This window comes from Suncus etruscus, chromosome 17 (assembly GCF_024139225.1).
Source record: "Suncus etruscus isolate mSunEtr1 chromosome 17, mSunEtr1.pri.cur, whole genome shotgun sequence".
NCBI lineage: Eukaryota > Metazoa > Chordata > Mammalia > Eulipotyphla > Soricidae > Suncus > Suncus etruscus.
The window spans coordinates 6546701-6556312 of NC_064864.1; positions in this window are offsets into that span (position 1 = coordinate 6546701).

Consider the following 9612-nt stretch of genomic DNA (forward strand, 5'->3'; position numbering starts at 1 on the left):
CTACATTATTGAGGAAAATCTTAACAGCAGGTATAGTCTGACTCACTGTTCATTCTGGTTAATTCTCCCATGGATGCAACAGCTAGAAGAGTTGGAACAGAGGTTAGATTATAACAGATTCTCTGTGACCTGGCCCTGGCCTGAATTGTTTTATTTGCATTTAAGAGCTGAGTCAAAATTCTAACTTTCTAGCACAACAACAGGTCATGTTATAATTATTCACTCCTATCTTTTGGAGTCTATCGTGCTTCGCGTGTAAAATACTTGTAGAATATTCCTTTTCTTTTATACATAATAAATTCTTACAAACTAAATTATGTTACTCATATTTGAAGTGGCTCTTTTCAATGTTAAAATATAATTTTATTTGTGCTGGGAGAGGTTTCAACATACCTTAGCTTATCATGCATCAGTCCCACCCCTAGGCTCTGGAACATTCAATATTGGTGCAGTGGCATCACTGTAATGGTTTGGAGAAAGTTTATGGGGAAAAGGGGGGAGGAAAGCATGTGATATGGACTAGTTCCAAGAAAAAAACTTACATGAGATATGCTTGCCTGATACTCACTCAAAAATAACTTTTCCTAAGCTTCAACCATTCAAGATTTTCCCATTCGTTTTCTTCATTTTGTTAGTTTATTTACTACTTGTTAGTAGTTTTAAATATATCTATCTATCTTCTCTCTCTCTCTCTCTCTCTCTCTCTCTCTCTCTATATATATATATATATATATATATATATATATATACACACACACACACACACACACACACACACACACACACACACACATACACACACATATATATATGTCGCATTAGATGGCTAATATAGTTTTTTTCACAATTTTTAAAAACTGTTAACACAGGGGCCGGGTAGGTGGCGCTGGAGGTAAGGTGTCTGCCTTGCAAGCGCTAGCCAAGGAAGGACCGCGGTTCGATCCCCGGGCGTCCCATATGGTCCCCCCAAGCCAGGGGCGATTTCTGAGCACATAGCCAGGAGTAACCCCTGAGCGTCAAACGGGTGTGGCCCAAAAACCAAAAAAAAAAAAAAATGTTAACACTGGGACCTGAGAGATAGCATGGAGGTAAGGCATTATTTGCCTTAGATGCAGAAGGATGGTGGTTTGAATCCCGGCATCCCATATGGTCCCCGAAGCCTGCCAGGAGCAATTTCTGAGCATAGAGCCAGGAGTAAACCCTGAGCGCTGCCGGGTGTGACCCCCCCCTCCAAAAAAAAGTGAACACTAAGTCAGAGTGAATTGAACGATATGTCCAAGGTCACACAGACTACTAATAAAGGTGAATGTCATCATTCTTTTCCTGAAAATCTGATTCCAGAATATTAACCATCATTCTATAATACAGCTTAAATTTTACAATAAAAGAGCATGCAAAATTTTCTAATCCTTGTCTTCCCACAAGTTCAACTCTAACTGGAGGCTCAGCTTGTTGCAGAGTAGACCCAAACAAACCCCACAGATTTCTTATTTATGTAATAAGGTCTAGCTGTTGATTGAGGACCTATAATGAATACTTTGAAGACCAAAGCAATTTGAATTCTTCCTGCAAGAGTTCTCAATTAAAATGGTATCTTATTCATAGTTTAGTGAATATTAAAGAAAAAAATCACAGAAATAAAAATAAACAAGAATAAGATGGAAAGAGAAAGAATGGGTCATATTTTATGTTGGTTACACAATATTAACCCAGAAAACACTTTATACTGAACTATTGATTCATTTTCATGTTGATAGTTTCAAAAAACCATGTATTTTATACTTTTTTATAAGTCCCACAGTCTATTAGATTGCCCATTAAAGGAGGTGGTTCTTTTATGGTCTCTAAGAAGAAAATTTAGAGTATTCCTTTTTAAATATCACATTTAAGGATAGTTTCTCTTTGATTAAAATTATGTAAAACGGGTTGGAATTTTTATTCTGATAACAAATATAGGTTAACAAGAAAATATTAAAAGCTGGAAGCTGGGGCCAGATTGATTGCACAGTAGTAGAACATTTGCCTTGCATGAGGCTGATCCAGGACAGACCTTTGTTTGATCCCAGGCAACCCATATGCCAAATTGTCAGGAGCAATTTCTGAGCACATAGCCAGGAGTAATCCCTGAACATCAATGGGTCTGGCTCACAAAACAGAACAAAACAAAAAAAAATAACAAAAAAAAATCTGGAAGTCAATGAGAAGAATTTTTGAACACAACCAAAAGTTATAGAGTTATATTTAAATGAGATTATTTAGGGAAAAAAATTCATCTCAAATAGAAAATAAATTATGATTTCTGTAAAGATCTTCAAGAATGGATAGTGCATCTTGCTAAGTTATTCCACATCTATAAAATGACTTCAGACTCAACTAAAAATTATATAAATGACCTCCATGCTTAAATACCATACTTAAATATGTATTATTCTCCTTCTAAAAATCTATACTAGTAAAACCACTCCACATTAGTTTCTGCTTAAACAATGAGTGACAAAGTTTTTGTGGCAGCTCTGTTTCCTCCTCAACCAACACAGATGAGTAAATAATTTATTCTGAGGCTAATGTGAGTAATAAGTTCCTTATCTATGAGTCCATTAACATGCAAATGAGCAGCAAGTACATTTAAAAACAACAGTGTAGGCTGAACCAAAAAAAAGATTATCAAGTGCCCCTAAAGAAAGATCCTAGGATTACAGGGATAATAAATAAGTGATATATAAAAATATAAAATATAATGTATAGGGGCCGGCGAGGTGGCGCTAGAGGTAAGGTGTATATGCCTTACAAGTGCTAGCCAAGGAAAGAAGCACGGTTCGATCCCCCGGTGTCCCATATGGTCCCCCCAAGCCAGGGGCAATTTCTGAGCGCGTAGCAATGGAGAAATAATTCACAAGCAGTCAAAGTTTTTATTCCATGGCTCTGTCCACCATGCACATTTTCTCACATCTGTTTCTCTACTAAACTTTCTGCTATTTCTCTGTCTCTTTGTTCTCTGCTGCTGCTGCTCCCCTGCCTCCTCCTGGGCAGTCTCTTTTATTCTTTATTTAAAATAGCTGTCCCATGCCAGATGAGGGTGAGTCTGATTCTCCAGGTGGGATTAACATCTCAAAAGAAGTTAGGGAAACAGGAAGTTGGAGACAGAGACTGGGACTCCGATCAGCAAATAAATGCTCAAATGGCAGAATTTCATTAAGATTTTAATATTCTTTCCTTGTGGAATCATTCTTGTCTGTAACATAACTCTCAGATATTTGTCCTGGGCTTTCCTGCACAGGAGAACCAGACCATGGACAGCCCTGTCTGTCATTGGTTTATCTAATGTACACGTGATTTTTCTCATCATATTGCTGTTGCCATAGGTAAGATGGAGCCATTGCTAGGCAAATGAGATATGAAATTTAGAGAGCACCTTGATGATGAAAGATTTTTATCTGGCTTGATCAGGGTTAAATAAAAAATTTTATTATTCTCACTATTTTGGTTGAAAGTATAAAGCATGGGTGCTGGAGACATCATAGTAGTGGGCATGAACCCAGCTGAGGTTCCATTCCCAGCACCACAGGATCCCTGGAGCACTGCAAATGTGTCCCAGATAATTCAAGACGCCACAAGGCCTAAAATTGCATTGCATTCTTGGCTCTCACACTGAACAGCTAGTCTGATTGGCTAAGAACACAGGAGGGGATCCTGGGTCTCTGAATATTTATTGCAAGTCTCTTCTTCCCATGCACACACTTAAGGTAAATAAAGCATAAATCATGAAACATTTAGCTTATTAGTTCACTTTATTTTCTCCTATCTCTTTATATGTAATTTGACTCACTAGTTTTGTTCTTGCCAACCATAATATATTTTTTTAAATTTCCTACAGTACATGATTGGCCACTATTTAAGTTCCTCAACTAGGGTAATAATTTAAGAAACATTCTTTGGGGAGATCAGACAGGTAGAAAGGAAGAAATGCACTTGAATTGCATGCAGCTGCTAAGGAAGGAAGGACAGACAGAAAGAAGAAAGAAATGAAGGAAAAGAAGAAAGAACAGAAAAAGAGAGGGTGGGAGGAAGGAAAGGAGAAAAGGAAAACAAGAAAAAGTAACCAAAAAAATTCTATTATAACTCTAAAAATTTAGAGCCTAATCCCTCCTTGTACAAAAAGGCTAAGAATTTATTTGAATATTGTGAGAAAGTATATAGGACTATTGACATGATGATATAAATGGAATATTAATTTATTTATTGGTTCTCAAAGAAAAAAAATTTTGGCATTTGGGCCACACCCTATGCTGCTCAGGGCCTAGTTTATGCTCTGGGATCACTCCTGACAGTACCTGGGGTATAGCACATATGGTAGCAGGAATCAAATAATTTTTCACACTTTCTGTCATTTTTATAGTAGTAGATAATAAAAAGCCTGACCTTTCAGGTTTTGAAACATGTTTCTCCTTCCTAACTTTATGTAGATACTATTGGTTTCAAGAAAAGTCATGCCCATTTCGATTGGAATTATATCTCTTTCAGTTGCAAACTTCCTCCCGATACCCCAAATTCTTTATGGATTTTTACCTGGAAAATGAACAAAGATAGAATTTTTGATTGGATTTATTTATGGTGACCCAAAGGGGAAACTATTAGCCAGTCATTTTTCCAGGGTTTGCATTTATTAAAATAAAAGAACAAAAAATAGGAGAGAGGGGATAAAACATCTGAGGATGATAAGGAAGAAGAAAATAACTCAGAAATTAAAAATTAGAGAAATTTACTGTCATAGGAAAGGAGCCAAGCACTTCAAAAACAGATGTTTAGGCTTGAAATTTTCCAGAATGAAACTAATGAGCAGAGCAAGTCTAAGTGCTGCAACGCATTATGAAAATGCACTGACCCTCAAGGAGTTAATGTGCCTTTTCATAATTAGTAAATCTCTAATTGAATCACCATGAGGTAGAATTACAAAGTTGTTCATGATTGAGTTTCAGTTCTGCAATCTTCTAGCACCCATCCCTTTTACCAGTTTAATGTGCATTTTGAATACAGTTATCTTTCACTTCCAGATTCCATTTTAGATTCTATTCAAAACATGCTTATTTGTCAATACCATTTAGTAACCAACAGCTCCATGAAACACACATCTATGGAAAATACCAAGCAAATCTTTATTGATGGAAAAATTATACTGGTAAGGAGTAAGGGGTAATGGAAAGGAGCCAAGGCCATCCCTACAAGAGCTAAATTATGAGTTATGGTCTAAGTTGGAGATCCAGGTTCAGGTAAAGTCAATATTTCTCTACTCAGTTGTATTTTCTAACCCGGGAATGAAAGAAGTGCAGTGGACGAAAAGTTTTGAAAGTCACTGGAGATAAGAAATATGCAGATTTACGACCTAAATCTGCATCTGAAGAGAACATTTCCTGTCCTTGATCTCCTGTATGTGTGTGTGAGAGGATACACATTGTTGAAAGTTTTTAAAAGCTCAAAACAGGATTTTAAAAGTCCTAAATGAGTTTAAGACATTTTGTTTTTTGTTTTTGTTTTTGTTTTTGGATTTTTTTCAGCCACACCTGGTGATATTCAGGTGTTATTCCCAGCTATGCGCTCAGGAATTGCTCCTGGCTTGGGGGACCATATGGGATGATAGGGGTGGCGGGGGATAGAACGGTGGTCCATCTGGGTTAGAATGTGCAGGGCAAACTTCCTACCACTTGTGCCACCGCCCTGGCCCCTTAAGATATTCTGATTATAGTTTAACATATTTCTCTGCAAGCATCTTCTAGAATTGGGAGCTATGAGAAAGTTTTATTGACCTGACCATGTTTTCTAACACATTAAGTTTTTTGTATTCTAATATGCTGAAATACAACAAGAAACACATATGAAATTTAAACTATATTAGAATCTTCATTTTCAAAAAAGTTAAAAGAGAAGGTAAATTTTGTAACAATGTATTGCATTTAATTTGATATACTAAGTATATTCAGCATGTCATCATAAAATATTAGTGAGGTATTTTATATTTTATGAGATACTCATAATTTAGTATGCATTATTTACTTACAGTTCTTCTTACTTGGATTAATCACATTTACAAACCTAATAGTCAGAATTGAATGTGGCTGTAATATTGAACAATCCAGGTCTAAATTTTTTAAATGCAACCATTTAATTTCTTTGATCCTTTATTTTTGGAAAATTATGTCTTGACATTTTATAGTAACAGCAAACAAAGTTTCCTCTAACTTAACACAGAACATATTACATCATCAGCTGAAGGAAAAGGCTCATTTTACACAATAATAAAAATTTGGTGGTATTACTCTGAAAGACACAAGAAGCCAAACTCCCATTTCCCTGCATGAGCATAATAAACAAAGAAGGGACCAGGGAAGAAACAAAGTGTCCCTAAAGAAAGATTCAACAAAAATCACTAGAATATCTTTGTAATATTTCAATAAAATATTTTAACTCATAGCAGCTTGGAGCATCTAAATCTATATTCATATAGATACCTACAAAAGTTATTTGATTTTTCTAAAAATAGTGCCAAGACATAAGTTCTGATAAAATGTTCAGGAATTTAGTCTGGATTAGGAGAAGTAGAGGGCCAATAAGGTATATGAATATATACTATGTAGTATGTATATGTGCTTATGTATATTTTAGATTTATTTCAATAGCATGAAAACTGGCTTTCATAATTAAATAGTCTCCATCCTAAATCCTTTTGTATTTTTTATCATTGTGACAATATTGTTCATTGAGAGTACATTTGCTTTTTAAGTAATATTTATTTTAAAATTAGGCATGACTTCATGTTTATAAAAATAACTAAAGAAATAGGGGCCAGAGTGGTGGTGCAAGCAGTAAGGCATCTGCCTTGTGTGTACTAGCATAGGTTGGACTATGGTTCAATCCCCCGAAGCCCCATATGGTTCCCCAAGCCAGGAGTAATTTCTGAGCACATAGCCAGGAGTAACCCCTGAGCATCACTGGGTGTGGCTCCCCCCAAAAAAGAACAACAAAGCAAAACAAAATAAAAAACAAAAAATAACTAAAGAAATAGTATAATGGGTAAAGCACTTGACTTTCATCTCAGGCATCCCAAAGAGTTCCACAAGCTTCACTGGGTGTGGCCCCAAAAATCAAAATGAAAAAAAAAAAAAACCCTAAATTAACATAAGTATAAAGGTTAAAGGAAAGACTTCAGAATAATTCACATTTCTGAACAACAGCCAAGACACTTAAAGAACATGCGTTTGTATTCTGCATTAAATGTAACAAAGAGAAAACATAATTTAGATATACTTTCCATTATTAATTTGCTTTTCTGAAGTCAGTTCTAACTACTCTGATTGCATTCCCTCCCTTTGTTTTTTATCCGGGGTATTGCCTAACCACAATGAGGCCATAAGAAGAGAACATAGGAGGATTGATTTGAAAATGTCATGAATATTGTTAATAAACTTCCATTGACATAAAAGATTCATTAATGCGTTTTGTAGGCTACCAAGTCTACTACGTCTAGGGCATATTGTAGAGAATAAAACGAAATGACTCAAAAGGCAGCTAAAAGGCATTGTTGAATATTTTAATTTTAAAGTGAAATAGTAAAAGATGTAAATCTCAGTGTAAGCATTGCCAAAATACTTTAGGCTTTTTTACATACAACATTCAGTTAAATAACTCTGGAAAATGTCTTCGACCACAGAAGAGTTTTTATTCCCTTGTAATCTTTATTTTATTCCTTAGTAAACCTGTGTTAATTATAATGAATGTTTTCATAATCCAAAAGAAAATATATTATTTTTATGACTCCATCTATTCTAAAAGATTATTTTTGCAATTCATCTCAGTTCATGTCAATTAGATCAAAATGACTCTTTGAAGATGTACAAAAAAAATCTAAAGATATTGATGAAAATGTTTTAAAAAGTGAATAAAGTACTATCCACAATTTCAGTATTTATATAGTTTTCACTGCATGCTATTTATTTGAATAATATGCCATTAACTCTAATGATATGTGACCTAGAAGTCAAACTTATTCTGAGCCTTTTAGTTTATTTTACCATACATATTTTCCATTAGTATTTTATTTGCCAAATGGAATTAAAAATGTTTTTATCCTCTTTGAGCCACCTCTGAATGAAACTTACATTGTCTAATTAATGAAGCCACTGTGGAATATGGAACTTTTTTTTTATCATTAATTAATCCTTGAAATATAAGAAAAAACTCATTTGACCATTAAAGAAATTATTTTAAAAATCTTTATATGACATTCAATAATTTTTAAGATGTACTACTTTTACTATCTAAGTCAATATCTACTTATCTGGTACTTTAATAGTGAAGACACATATTTGGGTGAGTTCTTTATTTTTAGAAAAAAATTCAAGAAGAGGTACACATTTTATCTGCAATATTCAGAGTTTGACTAAGCTGAGAGAAAAATATGAAATAGATGAATAGAATTAATAAGCAAAGCAAGAAGAGCTGGAAGCAAACAACAAAAACAAAAACCAGTCTCTGGAGAATATGCATTAATTGAGAGACTAGGACTAGAGAGATTCAAGATGGCGTCTTAAGTCCTGTGCTAAATGTGTATAAATAACTCCCCTCTACTTCCCTCTTGGAGACAAAGGACAACCACCTCTGTTTGTGAGTATTACTAAAAGAAGAGGCCTTTTATTTTCAGCTTCAGGAAAAGTTTCTAAGAAATATATAAGAAATAAAAAGAAAGAAGGAAAGAGAGAAAGAAAAAAAGAAAGAAAAAGAAAGGAAAGAATAAAGAGAGAAAGAAAGAGAATAAGAAAGAAAAAGAAAAGAAAAAGAGAGAAAGGAAGAAAGAGAAAGAAAGGAAAAAAGGGAGAGAACTAAAAAAAGATGGAGAAAGAAAAAGATAATGGAAGGAAGAAAGAAGAAAGACAATGAGAGGGAGAGAGAGAAGAAAGAAAAAGAAAGAAGAAAAGAAAGAAAGGAAGGAAGGAAGGAAGGGAGAAAGAAAGAATAAAAGAAAAAGAGAAAGAAAGAAAAATAAAAAGAAAAAAGAAAAAGATAAATTTTACCCAAGCATTGTGCCTTTTAGATGCAATTGGGACCCAACTAAGTACAGTTTAGGAAGCTTTGCATAGTTCTAGAGATGAAGCTATGCTCATGTCTAGGCCCAGACAGTAACTACACAAGAATGAAGGTTTTAAAATTAGCAAAACTGATCTCCACCCAGATGAGTCAAATCTGTACAAAGTGATTTGACTTTTTAAACCAACTTGGGAGATGCCTTTTGTTTCAGTTAACTTATTTATCATTTTAGTTTTTTTGTTCTGTTTTTTCTTTTCTTTTCTTTTCTTTTTTTTTTTTTTTGAGGAGGGGGCTCACACCTGGCTATGCTGCTCAAAGTTTGCTCTGTATTCAAGATCATTTCTAGCAGGCCTTGCAGGACCATATAAGGTCATAGGGATCGAGCCAGAGTTAGTTGCATGCAAGGAAAATATCTTACACATTGTCTTTTCAAACTCTGTACACTGGCATGAAATTTTCCTATACATTGATGGACATGGAGACTATTCTGTGGAGTAAAATAAGTCAGAGAGAGAGACAAACACACAGAATAGTTTC